We start from the raw sequence: 17648 nt of genomic DNA, 5'->3' as shown, positions 1-17648 counted from the left end.
AAAATAATAATCAAATGCTATTTTATCAGATGATGCACTTTTTCACCTTGATGAGAAGCCACTGTTCACAACTATGCAATCTTCCAGTTTCTCTCTCTATCTCCTCTCTCCAACCTCAAATTTCCCAACTATTTTCCATAACCTAAACCGTTTTTTCTTTTGTACAAAGAAACACTAAAAGTTCCAAACTCTGGTTCAAGGTGAGAGTGCTACTGTGACTTTTCTCAAATGATAAGAGCTAACAAACAGACAAACAAAAGGGGTTTGGTTTGGTTTTGTTTTTAAGAAAAAGGAGGTTCGGACATGACCCTCTTTATGTTCTCTAAATGAATTGATGTTTTCTACATGTGCCAGGCTTCTGTTGACTGTTTTTGGGTTTGGTTTGGTTTCTTGATTACTTTTTTTTTTCTTTCTTGGGTTATAGGTTTGGGGTTTTTTATTTATTTCCTTGTGTATTTCTTTTCTTTTTGAATTCTGATTTTGTATTGTAGGTATTGGGGATGTGAAGATGAAGGTGAAATTTGGCTTAACTTCAAGTGTTTTAGTACATGTGTGTGCTATATGTATATAGTTTTCTACATAGAAAATTTTACGCGCTTTTTAACGCACTTTACGACTTGTATGTACAAAGTGTCTATATAGAAAATGTAGTGAGTGTTACCCAACGTTCAAAGAGCGTTTTGATTAAGAGGAGTTAAGATGTTTGAGTATCTCACGTGTGTGTGTGCGCGCGTGTGTGTGTTATATATTATATATTATAGAAATATATAATAGCGTATGTCCATGTTAGGGTGTGTATAATATATATACATATCTGAACACATGATCATGCCCATCTATACCATAAAAGTAGAGGGTTTATATTTCTTTAAGCTATTATAAATAGCCTGACTCTACTGGGTAAACTTCTTCCCTGTCCTTCCACGAAAGGTAGAAAATTGTCCTCCTCTGTTATTCATGGAGCATATTCCCGGGGGGGATTTAGCCTTTATGACCTTTCTTTCCCCACCCGTTTGCCAATGGGTGCCGAGGAGAGAGTGTTGGTGAGGAAACAGGGTCATCCAGTGATGAGCTCAGGAAACCATGAGACCACGAGATGTGGCTGCCATGTCCCCCACCCACCACCGACTCACCCTGCAACTTAGAGCGCATCACTCCCAATTCTCTGTGCCTGTCAAACTGGGGTTGCTAATGCTTACCAAGCCTTTAAGCACTTTGCACTCATGGTCCCCCTCTGCAAATACCGCAGGGTCCCTCTCGATACCAGTGGGAGGCGATTAGGGCCAGTTTACAGTGAGATCTTCACCAACCTACCCCTTGTCCTCCATCTCTCTTCTGTTCAGAAAGCCCTCTGCTGCCTCACTGGGCCATGCTTTGACCTTTGTCCCCTCACCATTATGTTTTAAATGAGCACCCTTTTGCTTATCCTTTCTTTCACTCAAGGCTTCCCCACCCTTGAGAGCCATGGCCCACCACACTAACGTTCTTCAGATCCCTTTGCTGGCGTCTCTGCAGCTGTGGTACCTCCAGGCACTAAAACAACTTGGCAGAGGGCAGAAGCCTGGGTTCCTGCCGTTAGCCCACTCTTACCCTACATACTACATGCAGACCTGATGGTCTTGATCCTTATGGATTCTTTCCAACTTGAGATATTCTATGACCTCAAGTTTCTTTTGGTGTATGGCAGATGAAACCCCATTTCTGACTTACTGGATGCCTGATGTACTGAAGCTCTTCCATGTGACTAAGGGACAGCTGGGCTGGGTATCATACACAGCTGTGGATACAGAAAGGGCCCTTACTGAAGCCAGGAAGAGTGGGAAGGATGACAGGAATGGATTTGTAGAACCTCTTCCACGTGTCAGTGGGAACACAAGTGCGCACATCAGCCTGTGGCAGCATGGGTGCTTCTTTCAGCCAGTATTCTGTGCTTGAGTCCATAACAAGAACTTCATGTCAGCCTTTATACTGAAGTTAAAGCCACATTTATCTGAAAACAACTGTGGTGGAAAAGCTAGGGGCAGTCTTCCCGTCTTGCACAACCTCATGGTTGCAGTTGTTAGTAGTCAGTTGGTTGATCTGTAAATCCAGGTGGGCCCAGAAACCTCCTGTGAGTGCTTCATGTAACTCAGCTCTCTAGAAAGCAGCATTCATACCCAGATAGTTTATTGCAGGACACCTCATACATGTTACCCATCGTCTATTTAATGGTATAATATCTAACACAGCTGTATTGCCTCAAGTGTCTACTTACCTGCTTTTCATGCACAAACGTGGGCTCTTCCATCTACCTGCACTGAAGGTTTTAGGCTGTGCTTGTGGCTGGTGTTTGCAAGGAGCTATCGTTGTCCCTTGGACTTGCTGTAAGGATGCTAATATTGTCATTTGTGGGCTGTGTTAATGGTTACTCCAATACCCAAATCAAAGACAGCATTTCGCCTCCTCCCTCAGCTCACTCTAAAGCAGAACACCTAATTTCCTTCCCTGAAAATCTTGTTGAGAGGTGCCAACCTAAGGAGGCCAATTGGAGTCATCCTCTGCCCCAGTTAGCAGTTTCTACTAAAGCCTTAAGTTAAAGAATGGAGATAATTTTCCAATTGATAGATTCAGTGAATGGAAGAACCTAGGAGGGAAGTTTGACTCAATCTGTAATCTTGCAGCTAAATTCATTTAAGTTCATACACTCCTGTTTCTTAAAGGGAGTAGCTTGCAAAGGCTTTTTCCTTCCATGACTCACCAAGAATATCTATAAAGGGAAAGAAATGCATGGAAGATGCTTGGCATCACATTTTTTATCCTCTCCAGGTTACCCAGCCCCTTCAAAGCAAAGCCATGGACCTATCAGAGTTAAAATAGAAGCAGACCTGTATTTCAGTTCAAAATAGCTTTTTCCGTGACATGAAAAAGCAAATCTGTAGGAGTATGTTTGGCAAACAGCAGGAGAGAGTCACTTTGTGGGCAAGTATAAAGCCACCTGCACCCTTCAGACCCTAAGAGAGAGCGTATCCCTTGACGCACGCAGCCCTGGCTGGGGATGTTTGGACAAAGTACTTTGCCGCTGGCTTTATGAGCAAGGAATCCAATCCTCTAATTTAGACAGAAAAGCTGGGCATCCAGTGAATTATCCCTTCCATACTCGAGAGAGACAGCAAGATACCTCCAGATAGGGGTTCATCCCAGTCGGTTTCCAGTTTAGTTTCTTTGTGTGCCCTTTAACTAGTTCCATTTAGGTGAGTTGAATCTCCCCAGAAGTGGACAGGATTTACCATGCTTCCGAAACATTTTCCACCATGGCTTACCATGGGACTTGTCCTCTTTCTGCTCCGCCAATGAACATTGAAAGTTATCTCCTTCAACGTGGCTCCATGCTTGCTCAGCAGCCCCTGCCAAAGTGGCACTTTCACATCAGGCATTCCCCTCCCAGGGCTAAGGCTGCAGTTCGGAGTGGGACCCACTCAAGAGAGGGGGAATTTGATCTTCTTAAGTGATATACACTTTCCGTGACTGTCTTCTGGTCACTCTAGGTGTTAACAAAAAAAACCCTTGAAAATTAATGCGCAAGCAATAACCTTCTGTGTGTTTTCCTGAAGGATAAGGTCATTCTTTGGCTAGGTGAAAAGCAAAATGTACAATATGACCTACAACAGTGACTTATTTAGTAGATTCACACAGCAAGTTGGTGACAATCCCATTGGCTTCTGCTCATTAGCAATCTGTTCTAGTCAATTTTCTTCATTTTCTTCAATTCAGCCATGACATGGTAAATGACATGAGAACAAAGCTCAGATTGCCACCGCTTGTGGAACAGCTGGGGAATTGTATTCCTTCCAGGGTTCCACTTCCTACCTTTGGAAGAATATTAGGAGATGTCTGAGCAGCAGCAAAGGTGCTGCCTAGTCCAGAGCTTCAAACTTGTTGTTTTCTGCGTTTCATATAAAGCGACTCAAAGTTCCTTACATCCCTGCTAATATCTGGCTCCTGCATCCTGGGATATGAGGGTGCCCTTCCTTTGCTGTACCTGCCACCTCCTGGATGAGGATGGTCCAATGGCCCAAAGAGCTTTTACCAGCCATCCCTATGCGCAACCTTATTGGAAAGGTTTTCCTGTATCCAGCCTGGTTCCCCATTGCTATAGCTAAACCCACTGCTTCTCATCTTCATGTCTTTTCTTCTGTGGAAGCACCGAGTACATATTGTCCTGGTTTGATAGACCAAATCTAAAAGCCAGGAAGCCCAAGGCTATTCCAAATCCCTCCCAAGCTATTGTGATGAGGATTAACTGAAAAGCCCCAGTCATCCAGGTGCCTTAACAAGTTTCCTTGTGGGAATGCAGACCAAGCAGCCAGATCCCACCAGGTACCAACACCGGTCACACCAATGCCCGGTCACTTCAGGGGTACCGTCTTTCTTGCCACGTATCTGCTGTTGCCTGAAAAGAGCAACAGAATCCATTAAGGGGCTGCCCTTCTACCGAAGTCTTGTTCCGTTGGCCATTGGCAGCAAGTCCAAGCAGTTATTCACAAGCATGCGCTGGTGAATGTAGCCTCAAGCATTCCCAGGCTGTGCCGCTTCCTCTTGGCCATCCAAAAAGAAGGGGAGATGGCTTATCTTCCTTTTTCTTAAGTTCAGCCCCAGTAGACTCCCCAAATGTAGAGTACTCCCTCTTTGCCTGCCCTCATGCGCTGCTAGTACCCCTAGAACACAGGCTATTTCTCAGAGCTGTTCTATCAACATTAAAAGTCATGAAAAATCAGTAAAAAATTTTCCCTTGGGAGATGACTAGTTTGTAGGAAACGCTTCTGATTTACTTCCCTCCCACACCCCCTGCCCTTCAAAATGGCATTATTTCTAAATGGGCTCTAATATCATTATCAATGTTAGTAGGATCCATTTATTAAGCTGTGAATCAAAGCTCACTGCTGTGTTGGATATACATATGTTAATGACAGTTGCGTTAAGCCAAATTCAGCAGCTGGATTCTTCAACATCCCTTTGTTTTGTATCTACCTCACTATGATTTCTTTGATTTCTTGTGATTTAGTGTTGTATACAATGTCAGAGGTGATATGTAGATAAAAATATATATATATATATACAAATATATATTTTTTGCTTTGCAATAAAGCTCAAAGCTATAACACAAATATTCATAAAATGTCATAACCTTTATTGTAATGTTCCCTTCTTAGTTGTAAAATCCTGTCTGGATCCTATTTTCCTGTACACTAGAATCAATATTGTGTTCAAGAGTGAATGGTTATTATTTCTGTTACTTTTCCATTTAAGTGATATTTTTAAGATGTGATATAGACACCAGAATTGTAAAACATTAATTGATTTATTTTTTTTAACCCCCACCCCCCAAATACAGCCTGTTTGTAACTGGAGTCAAATGACAAAATTGAAAGAAAATTATTTGCAGTCCTGATCTTTCAATTTTGGTTTGTCTGATCTTAACACTGAATTTTGCAGTAGTCAGGGAGGGAACAAAAAAAGAGGGGCTGTTAGGACTGATGAAGGAAAAATATGTTCATCTGTTTCCATTTGGGTGAAGAGGGGATTCATTCTTTGAAATAATTGAAAAGTGGCACTTCCCTGAGCATGGGAACAGACTGGTTGGCATTAACTCCAGCCGTTGAGAAGTTGTCTGTCTAATGGCAGTTACTGGCCCAGAGCCACAAATCCAGGTCCTTTCTGCGGGAATGGAGAAAGGCAAAATCTCCCCAGGAATGGAGAGGGACAAAAATCTCGCCAGGACAATTCAGCCCGCACTGAGACACTTGTCTAAGGCAAGTGGGATGCATCTCCTTAAGGATGGCTGTCTCTCCTCATCTCTGTGGATTGAACTGAGAAGATAATGTCACACTGGATACCTCGACTTTATGGGCTAAAATGAATTTCGAGGACTGCCATGGTCAGTGCACAAATACCATCCTGGCAAGTGAAAATTCTCTCAATTTTTGGCCATGTGCATTATTCTGAACCGCATAGTACCTTGTGCTCTGTCAGTGGAAAGGGTGAGAACTCCTGGTGAAGTGAGCAGGACTTTGCCTACTGCTTCTATGCTCATGTGGTGGAAAATGTCTTTGGACCCAGCGACTAGCCAGCAATACCATAATAACCAATATCTGGCACAGAAATGCTGGCTGGGTCCCTCAGTGTGGGGAGGAGCGCCAGGGAGGACTGTTGAGGTGGACAGGATCTCTCATCTGTTTATTCCCAGTAAAGCCTTGTTGGGAGACTCACAGCTTGATCCTGGTGCCAGAAATGTGAGGGGACCAAGCCCCCATCTGCCCAGTGCAATCCTGCATCAACCCCCACGCTGCTCCCATAGGTTGGAATCAGGAAAATAAGCATTGAGCCCCAAATGCTGGGACTCTTTGCTTGATTAGAAAATATTTCCATGGATCTTACACATTGACTTTACTGGGAGCACAATGAGGGGAATCCTCTCAATTTCCGTTCCACCAGACTGTGGGGAAAGTAACATTTTCCCCCACTGCTTTATCAAAGCAAACAAAAAATGAGTGACCAGGAAGAATTCAACACAAATGGAGTATGAGGGGTTTTATTTATTTTTTTTAAAAGCAAGGAGAAAAATTACTACTGAACTTAAATCCAGCTATTCCATCAGGGAAAAAAAGAAAGAAAAAAAAAAAAAAAGGGCAGAAAGATGTGGGAAATGAAACCCAAACATGAATAAATCTCAGTGGAGAAAATGCTGTTGGGTTTCGCCTAAAGCACAAGACAGGACTGCAAACCAGATATCCAGAGTGGGTTTCACAAGACCCCTTCTGCCTAGTCTTCTCTCTCAAATTGGCACAATTGTTCAGTACAAACAGCATTTTTTTCCTCATTCTGATCTGGTGTCTGTACAAATCTGGCTTGGTTTTTGGTTTGTTTTTATTGTTTTTGTTGCCTGTTCCCAGCTATTTCTATTTTTATGGTGCAGTATTTTGTCTATATGGAATGAAATACAGATGTGTTCATGAAATTGTATAGCAGATGGAATTACAGGTTGGGGTTGATTTGAAAAAAAAAAAAAGCCTATGAGAAAAATATCTATATGAAAAGTATGCTTCCAAAGTGTGTGTTTGAATTTGAGCACTTTGTCATTCTACTGAGCTTTTTGAAAGGTTTATTTTGAAATAATGAGACTTTATGAAGGTTGAGGGTTTTGAGATACCAAAAAGCACAATTATCGTTAAACTGTTGTAATTTTATTGAGGTTCCATTATGTTATTTCATTCTTTGCCTATCTGAACATTCTAATCCCCAAAATTTGACACAAAATATGTAATCCTTTATATCTGTCCATTAATTGTCTTGCATTAGGCAAAAGGGAGAGATGCAGCTGTTTCATTTCTGCTCAGAAATCATGCGGAATTCCTGGCCTTATTTGTTCTTATTTGCTTTAAAAATAGGATTGAATTTTGTACTTAGCGGTTATTCTCTTCAAGACCTACTGTAAAATCAAAAAGGTCTCCTTTTAACTGAGTGACAACAAATCTATCCAGTAAATGGAAGAGACAGCCTGATTTTTATCATATCTGCAGTGAAATGTGGTCTATGAAGGACTAGGTCATGCAAATCGCTTGTGGATCTGACGTGGTCATGCTGATAGGTGTAACAAGGGGCCAGGTTTATCCCTGTTGTGTTCTGCAGCTGCAGGCATAGGTGCTGGATGAAGTGAATGTCTGAAGTAGCATTAAGAGTGTCCTCAAATGTTCAGGGGGCTGGTGGGTTGTTTGATGAAATGGGAGAGCCTTAAGCATTTCTTTTTCTTCATCTCTTTGTCTGAAGGGAGCCTACATTGTCTTCCCTTACTCTCACAACTGTTTCCACTGATGCTAATGGGATGCCTTTGGTTTTGGTCATGGAAGAATTTTCTTGTAACATCTTCCTGTCGCTTCACTGCTGTGGTCGCATCATGATGATTTGCTAAGGTTGACTTTGAAGTTTTATGTCCTGTAGCATCGGCTCTGCTTTACTGAGAAGCTCTGTGTGTCTCTTCCATTATGTGCAATGTCTCTGTGGAGGTAAGAGCAGTTTCTTTTAGCGTCATGGTCACTGCTGTGCTATCTGCTCTTTTCCAGGTTCTAAGACTGTTCATGTCTATAAAGGTCCTTTCTATATTTCTGTATTTCTATAAAGGTTTATTTTGGCAGCTGTATCATGAGCAAAATTTTCCTCTTATTCCAACTCCATAAATGTGGGAGAGCTCTACCAGCTTCGCTGAAGCTGACTCAGCGTTTACCCTGGCATAGAATAGCAGCATGCATTGGTAAGAAGGGTGTGCTATGTGAGCAGGAATTGCCTCTCTGTTGACTGTTGCATGACAGGTGAGTTATAACAAGTGGATATAATAGCACTAGGAATGTCTTCTGCTGTCTTACTGAAGAGAGGATTTGGATAAAGGCTTGAGCAGGTTCTGGCAACGGAGCCCTTACAGGAACTAAGACTCATCTGAGCTGGATCGAGGGTCTCCTGAGATCCTTTAGGCAGCAGAGCATTGACAGAGGCTTTCACCTGCAGACTCTGTTTTATTGGATCTTGGTTGTCTCCTGATGTTTGGAGGCACAGAGCCCCACACAGTGTCAGAGTTGGCTTCCTTCTGCTCAGGTCAAGTCAAGATGGTTGGCAGAAGGTGAGGGAAGTGTCTATGCTGTTAAGAAGCAGACATCTGTACAAGGTATGTTGGTGAAAGCATGGTTTGAGGGCTTCTGGGTCCCTTAACAGCTGTATAGTTGGGCATCAGCACATGCCCAAGCTCATACACTGAAGGGGAGACTAGTGCACCATCAGAAGATCCTACAAAAGATACCAGAGCTTAAAATATATAGGAAAAGTGCTGCAATTTTAGACCACTGAAATCCTTCTCTGAAATATGGACTCACTTAGCAAAGGGGGCTAAGGCCATAATGCCTGAGGTGGCAACTGTGAAGCTTTATTTGTTACAGCCATTCCACTGTCAGGAAAAGGTGGTTGTTCAGACAAGTGGTGGATCACCTTAAACCTGAAGAGAATTAGCCAGGAATCACCAAAGCGGTCATGTCACCCAGCCCACAGTCCTGCCTGACCGTAACCTTGACTAGATATACAGGGAGGAGGTGTAAGGCTGGTAGATGCTGAAAGGATAATCTTCCCCCACCCAGTGGGCCTGTCCCATCTCTGAGGCTGGCTTGAGTCTCAAACATGTACCTTGAATTCCTTTTCTGAAGTGATAATGGCATTAGCTGTGAGGACACTCAGCTCTTCTTGGTGCCAGTCCCTCTTTGGAACATTAGCTCAGCACCGCTGACATCACTTGGCAATGAATTTCTTACAGGTCTGCCTGGGCACCAGATGAGCTTTGTACTGCCAGCTGGTTTCAGTCTTCAAGATGAACAACCAAACTACCTTGCTGGTGGACCTGCTTGGGGTCTTATCTCATGACCTAGCATGCTCTTTATATAGCATTGAGATGTACGGTGAGGGGTTGAATAATATTTGGATGTGCTGTGAAGATGTAAAAACTCTAGACTTGGTAAGAGCCACAGATTATTATCCCATTCCTGCTGGGTTCCTTCTCTACGTCCACACTAATAATTTAAATAGAGCGGGACCTAGCTAACTGGCACTCGGTCACTCGGTTGGCGATGTTTTTCAATTGTAAGCAAGATCCTGGGCTGGGGACAGCTAGCGTTGACCCAAATAGTCCCCTGTCTGAGGACTGAGCAGGGGGTCTGGAGACAGCAGGCTCTGTGGTTTGGTTGTGGGCACCCTGTCTTGGAGGCTAAGGAAGATGGTCTAAGGGAGAAAGAATGGGCCTTGGCAGGGTTTTGTTTATTAATTGTAGATATAGTCAGCATGAACCTCGTCAGCTGCTCATTAAATGATATGACAAGTCATGGTGTGCTATTCAGGAGGAGGCAGTATTAGGCTAGACCTGCAACCGAGTCCCCGCTTAGTAAGAGAGACAAGGTTTGAGGGAGAGATCATATCTTTTACTAGAAAAATATATTTTATTATTAAAATACCTCCCCCTTTAAACCATGCCTCTTGTATTACCTTAGACTATGCCAGCTACCCAAATGTGATTAGGAAGTGTTTAGAAATATCTTGCAATGGATTTTGTCTCAGCGTTATCATTCTAGCGTTTACAAACTTTTGTGGCCCTTTTAAATCCTTATCCCAGGGCACACACCAAAGCAAGAGATTTCAGCTTTGCAAGGTGCCAAAGGTTTCTTATTAAGTCCAGAAATATCATCCCTGTTTTCCATGGGAGCTGAGGAGACCAGTGTGTTCCAGGAAGAGCCCAGAATTTTTTTGCTCCATGCCTTCCCTTTGTTATGCTGCCAACAGAGCCTCAAGGACAGCATATGGCCTTGTTACACTTGCTTTTTCTTAAAAAAAAAAAAAATATATTAAGGACTTCACAGTGCTGCATGCATTTTAATGGTGTAAAATGTGCTGTGTTTATGTGCATTACCCTCCAACAAGCAAGATATTTCTGCAGAATTCAGCAGCTTCAGAGCTGGCTGCATTTTCCTGCAATAATTTCTGATTTTTCAGGCTAGGGGAATGGTCGCTTCCCCCAGCACGAGACTGATTTAAAATTTAATTCTTTGCCTTCTTCCCAGAATACTTCCTCAGCTCCAGACTTACTAGAAACTCAGCCTTGAGCTTTCTCAAAACTTATAGCCAAGAGCTGAAAGAATTTGCATCGCCTGGGCTCTGGAGAAGTGTTCAGCATGGCAACTTCAGGTTGGGTTAAGGGTTCACAGGTTTGGTAAAGCTGCTGCACAGCTCTCTGGATCACTTCTACTTCTCGCTCCATCAGGCCCTGTATTCAGTTCATCAGATGCTTTTCCATTATTACTTTTTTCTATAAATATGAAACTTTTTTATTGGAGAAACCAGATGCATTTGCCTCTTCTTATATAATGACACAAGCAACCTTGACCATATCAGCCAGGTATAGGTAATTTAAACAGCAGAGATTACCGCTAGCCCTTTACTGGAGCAGTACAGTTCCTTTCTCGGGAAAAGAAGTTCCTAGTTTACATGGAGCAAAAAGATAGCTGAAATGAATCTGCTATTAAAAATTATACCAAATGACATCATGTTTAAAAGTGGAGCATTTCAAGCCAATGCAGGAAAGAGAGGTTGACATCAGTGGGGAATATAGATGAACGTAGATAACATCAGTGCAGTTCTCTCTGCATTATTGATGTACAACATCTCTGCTGTGACACAACCCTTTCAGTCAGGACTTTCCCTTCATGGAACTATTTGGCTGAAAATGCCAATGGAGATATTCCCTGGAGCCTGCTGTTGCTTCAGCCTTTGTGATAGGACATTGGGATGTTGGACAAAAATTCTTGAGCTCTGCTGTTTCATCTGTTAGTACTGCCATTTCCAGCCTACTTGCTTTGAGATACATTCTATGTACCAGGTAATTGAAGAAACTATTCTCTGCTCACTTCTCATTTGGTCTAGTCTGAAAACCTGTTAAAGCAATGACTAAGGTCTAGTTAGTTTCGTGTTGCATGGCTACATCTGTATTTTATTGAGCTATTTGAGGAGTTCCAGAAGATGCGTCCTTTAAACTTCCAAGCTTTAGCAGCCCTGTGTGCAATCAGATGTTCTTCCCCTAGATGTGGCCAGGTTGTGTTATCACGGTAGGATCTTAGGTTGGTTGCTTTTGTAGGAACTAAGAACACTGTGAGAATACCCTGACATTTTAGTTCTTTCAGATTTTGTCTTAGCAGCAATAACATAAGCTTTTAGTACATGGCTTATTTACTGTTCTTTATTAACGTATCTTTCATCTACATCACCATGACAGTTAGTCACCCCTCTATACCTTACATGGGTACATGTGAGGCAAGATAGTGGTACTCTGTCATTCTCCCAGGGCAATTTTATTTCTTCCCCTTGCTCTTCAGCAAGAACTGAAAAGTTCTCCCACAGAGCTCCAGCAGGAACCTGTCAAGTTGTAAGGTTTTGGCTGAGTCTTCACTAGAAATAGGAACGCCTCCATGTAAGTGATTCGTGCTCCCTGAGCTTTCTGTTTGCTTCATAACATCCTGGTTGCTTTGGGACACAAAAAGATGCAAGAACTAATAACTTTGCAATCTAAGGTAAGATTCATCTCACCTGACTTTAGACATCTACAGTGTGGATGCCCCACATGAGTAGATTAATGAATGGAGGCCACTCATACAGCCTGTAGAAAGGAATATGAGCTTCTGGGATGCAATTCCTGTCATCGTAAAGCAGCTGCCTGCGCTTTGTCAGATAAATCATGTCCTATAAACATCTGTGTCTGTCTTGATTTTAGAAATCCAAGATACTAACTCAAAGACAAGGATCAATCTCTGTTCAGATAGAGGCACCCAGTGTCTCAAGATCAAAATCAGTTTTTAAAGTGTACTCTGCAGACCGCTTACCTGTCAAGGTCATCTGTTTCTTACGTTCTTATAGGTGTGGAAGGAAAATAACTTCTCTCATTCAACATTATGAGTCAGGTTGATGACATTACAATTTCTATTTTGCAAAACATCTCATTGGAACCTTAATAGCCAGTTTCCGCCTTATTTGTACAGTAGCATTTCCAAACGATCTAGTTTTCGTCTTCTTTTCCAGCTGAGGGCTTCAGTAAAGAAGTGTCACCTCTGAAACTCTAGAGTTGTTTCGGTCTTGGGTTTCTATCCAGACTTGGTCACAGAAAATTTTTGTAGGAATAAGGCAAGATTCCTGCTGTCCTTCTTCCATCCACAATTCATCAGAGAAATTCAGACATTAACATCCAAGGGGAAAAATCACTGTAGAAGGTAGAGGTGTTTGAAGTTGCCTAGAATAATGAAGTCTACCCCTCTCAACTAGCCTCATAGTCTGGTGTCACAAAGCTTGACATAGTCCAATTTTAAATAACTTGACTTAGCAGATTTTGATGACTTCTTTTCTAGCTTGGGAGCTTCTGTGTTAAGTATCTTGAGTACTTCATGGAGCCAAGGCTTCTTCGTTAAAGAAGTCTTCACGGACATCCTGACTTTTCAGCCTTTTGGGTTAGGCTTGAGGTTCACTGTCTTGTTGCTTAGAGCTTGGGAGGAGCAGTAGTTTTCCTTTTACAAGGATTGTTGTTGTTGTTGAATTTACCTTTGTCTTTTAAATTTATTTTTGCTTTAGAATAATGATCATAGCTAAATGAATGCCTCTTGCCATGAGGTAGCACAGCAAGCATATGTCTCCATACTTTGACTGCTTTTCCACTGCCTCATCAAGCTTTGAGAGGAATGGCTCATTTAATGAAAACCCAGGGTAGAGGCACACTGTGATGAGAACGTGTCTATCCTCAAACCTTACCCCTGCAAAGGGATAAGCATTCTTCCTGACCAGGGATTTTGTCAGGTGTTTAACTTTTCTGTGAGCCAGATTGATGCAAGCTCCCACAGTGTTCAGTAGACTGCACCAGCAAAGGCGGGCTCTTCTCAAAAAGAAGGTAGTTTTTAAAAATAAGCAACTAAGGTCCAGTGGCAGGTTTGCCATATGGAGATGATCCTCAGGCTGAGGTCAAGGTGTGCTGTGAGAGAGGAGTGGGTTTCTGCAGGAGGGACTTTGCAGTGAGAGGCTGAGGAGCAGTGGTGGAGCTGGCTGCAGGACCCAAGCCTGGTGGGGGGAGGTAGTGTCTGACAAAACAATGCGTGGCGGCTGATAGAACCAAGAGCAGCTCACTCTTCTGCTGGAGTCTTACTGTTTCTTAGTTGCCCAAGTGAATAAAATCAGAATAAAATCTAAAGTCATTTCAGAATAATATATAAAGGGAGGCAGAGATGGAAGATCTTTGGAAAAAAAGTTTGTCTTTATCTCCCTTGAGCTCATAATGTTCATCCAAGCTCCTCTAGCCTCTGGCTGGGACTTCACTTAGCTGAGGATTACAAGGGCGATTTCCAAAATATAAGGTTTATTTTAGTATGAAATATTCCTGCTAAGTAATTCTGCAGCCTTTCCCACCTGAGTACCATATATTTACCTACTAGCCATTTGGAGTGGGGAAGGAAGTTGAAAGAGGGATTAATCCCACTTTCACTCTCTAAAAGTTAAAGCGGCTGGTCTAACCTCTTTCCATCTGCTTCCTCTATCATCAGCGGAAGGAGATGGGCATCTTCAGAGAGGAATTCATCTCACACCCCTTTTTGGGGTCTAACTTTCAATAACTTGAACTCAGATGAAACTCAGCCTCTTTACCCAAGTAAAGGCAAACTTCAGGAGGTAGAAATGGCAGACTCAAGCACTAAATAAATTCCTGACATAGTCATCAAGGGACGGGGGCATTTCTGATGTAAGCCTGTATTTCAGGTGGTTATGAAGTCAGCGGGATACCTCTTCCTGGAGCAGTAATTTAACCTGCAGCCTCAGATCCTCCCATACTACTTTCTGATTACTGTGTTTTCTTGCTTAGATGGAAGCCTAGCTGGTTATAAAATAAAATCAACGTGTTTGACTGAATTAGCAAGTTACCACGATGCTTCTACTACTTTAAAGCTTGTTTTACTCAGAAAAGTCAAAGCTGGTTGCAGTAAGCCGTTGAGTCCTGTGTGTGCGCCTAGGGCATGTGATGGGCTAGAGAGGATGTGTATCAGCCGCGTACCGCAAGCGACAGGCAAGGAGCAGCGTGATGGTTCCTCTGAGTGCTGCGATGTTTTGCTGTACTTTCAGAGTAGACATGAGCATAAAGCTGTGAGACCTTGGCTGCTCTCATCCAGCCCCCCAAGACAGGGCAGTCAGTTGCACTAAGGTAATTTTGGCTTAACTCCGTTGAACTGAGGGGCTGAATCCAGTTTCTCCCCACGGATTTCCTGAATTGCCTCCTTTGTGGTGTGTTCTACGTCTCTGCTTGCTTAGCTGTGAAGTTGGCTTTTTAGGGTAGGAGCTGAGCATCTTTCTTGAGTTAGTTCCACGCGGTGGGTTATTGCCAGGGCTGCAGTCATTTGCATCTCATCTTGATAATTAAAAAAAAAAAAAAACCAAACAAAAAAACAACCAGAAAGAGCCCCTTCCAAATACATCTGTGGCTCGGAGTCACAGGGCCGGTATGGATGATCCTTCTTTAGGGAACTCGTCCAGAACAAAAAGTAGATCATTTACAATGTTAAATGCACAAACTCAAATCCCAGCTGTGGGAAGCTGAACACCAGTTTGCCTGGCCACAGACTGATGAGTGAGCAAGAAGCAGCAGTTTGACAACACAGAATCATCCGTGAACACCAGGAGCTCAGTGGGGTGGCAGAATGCCGTGACTCAAACACACAGTTGCATCCCTCATTGAACAGTTTTTACATTTCTTTACATGTCGGAGTTTCGACAAAGTTTTCATGCTTTTTGTTTAGGGCAAAAGTATGTGCTTGTGAAATTGTGAAATTGATGTGTTATTTTGTATCTGTTTAAAAAAAAAATGTATTTAAAGCTAAAGAGCCGTTATTGTGCGGGGTTTTCTCTCAAACTGGTGCATACACTTTACATCAGGGACCTACTATACGTAACAAAAATCAGTGATACAGTTACTGTAAAACCAGATACACACCTTTTACTGTAATAATAACAACTTTAAAAACCTTGCACTGTAATGGTTACTATTAAAAAACAAAAAAAACAAAAAACAAAAAAAAAACCCTCTTGTCAGAACTGATTTTGTATCTTTGATTATATCTGAAATTTTAGCATTTTGTATACTTACTATGTCAACAATAGCATCCTCCATGGTTAATTTCCTGGTTCTGTTCCCTCTCCGTCTAATCAAACATATGCATTGCTACATGTTGATGGGCAGGGTATGGCTGTGGGAACCGAGTAGGTCACCCCCCACTCCTGTTCAGAGAGGTGCGCCCGAACAAGCCAAGTAGAAGGAAAAGCAAAGACCCCAAACCACTTGGATGGTTTCAGATCCCGTTCAGAGTTCCAGCTGCCCTGATCGTATGACCAACAGAACCAGTGAGTGACTCCTGAGTCACTTCGTTGTTCTGGCCACGTTGGCTGTCCAGCTCCATCACACAGCAATGCATTGTGAGTAGGTAGGAAATCCAAACCAACGAGATAACTTTGCAATCACTAAGTTTATTGATTTCTCTTTTTTTCCTTCCCCTTTTTAAACATTTTTTGAAATAAGATGTATTTGGAATCACACAGCATGATGTTGCAATTCTTTCTATTTTTAAATACTGATACATTCTGTGTGTGAAGTCTTGTTTCTTAGCTAACAGAATCTTAAATGTGGAGCTGAGTTTGAACCATTTTTTTTCCTTGTTGTACTGTGATTTGGGAATTATTTTGATATAATCCTTTAATTTGGTAGAAGATTTCCCACACCTTCTCCCTCCTTCCTATCATCATTTCATATTTTTTACAAAACTGAAAAAAAACAAACAAACAAAGGAACAAATACTCTTTTTTTCTCTATTTAGGCTGTGTAATGTTGTGTTGTCCAGATTCTGTATAAAAATATGTATATGATGTATCTGATATTTGGCAGTGAACGGCTGCAACTTTAACCAATATAATTAACAAAGAAATGCATAATGTTGGTGTTTTAAAAAGTAAAAAAAAAAAAAAAACCTAGTTAAGATGTTTGTGTAAACTTGCATGGTTTAAAATGTACTTAGTGCATTGAGAAATGTTGTTAGGGTCCTAAGTGAAAGGCTGGTTTACTTTTTGATTCTAATGGTGATTGGTTTGTTGATCAGAATATCCCCTATACTGTATGTCTTAGTTTATTTAGCATATTTTTTTTCTCAAGATCTAGCATAGTGTATCTATCTATGTGTAATACTGTTCCTTAAAACCAGGTTGTGGAAACTGCGTTTCATCCGGCAAAATGATATTTTGCTTCACAGTTGTGATTCAGTTGCGTTCCATTTAATTTGCTGTGAAGTCCAGGTTTGATTTTCCTTTGGGATCTTACTCGCCGGTGGGGAGACGCTAGAAGCCAGGCTGTGAGTGCCACTGGGACAAGGAGGACCCAAGTGGCTCGCTCCAGCCGGACACCAGGACATCGGCATCAGGCCTGGCAGTCTCTGACAGCGGAGGGGCATGAGGGCAGGATTTGGTCCCTCAACAAACGAAGGCTGGGTTTTTCCTCAAAGCAGCATGTGTTTTATCAGGATCACAGCAGGCATCCCCTGGGGTTTCTCCCAGCTCTCTAATGGATGAATTTGGCTTTTAGTGGCAGCCATCTGACACTGCTGAAATAATGGGGTACCGGCACTGGAGTGTGGACAACCAGCCCTTGCCACCATGAGCAACACAATGAACCTTCAGTATTCGCAATAAGCTCCATGCTCCCTTCTAGAAGCACAAACCCACCGCCTTCAAGAGGAGCTGGCTCTGCACCTTGCAGAGCTGAGTCTGGCCGATGAATGTGGTCAGAGCTAGGAACAAATGTCCGAGCGGGGATGTCACAGGCAATGGTCACGGTTCATTTTCACATCTCCTGCCCCCACCACACCTCTTGCCAGTTTTCTCCGTGCTTTGCTTCTGCTGCACCACCACAATGGGGACATTTCCAAGCCTCCAGCAGGAACCGCACCGACATCATCAAAAGTCACTGGCTTTAGTGACCATTAATGGCTCCTGGGATCAACCTCCCTGCGCTGGTCAATGCAGACATG

This window comes from Falco rusticolus, chromosome 6 (assembly GCF_015220075.1).
Source record: "Falco rusticolus isolate bFalRus1 chromosome 6, bFalRus1.pri, whole genome shotgun sequence".
NCBI classification, from domain to species: Eukaryota; Metazoa; Chordata; class Aves; order Falconiformes; family Falconidae; genus Falco; species Falco rusticolus.
The sequence above is the reverse complement of the archived record's forward strand: the minus strand, read 5'-3'. Positions refer to the sequence as shown.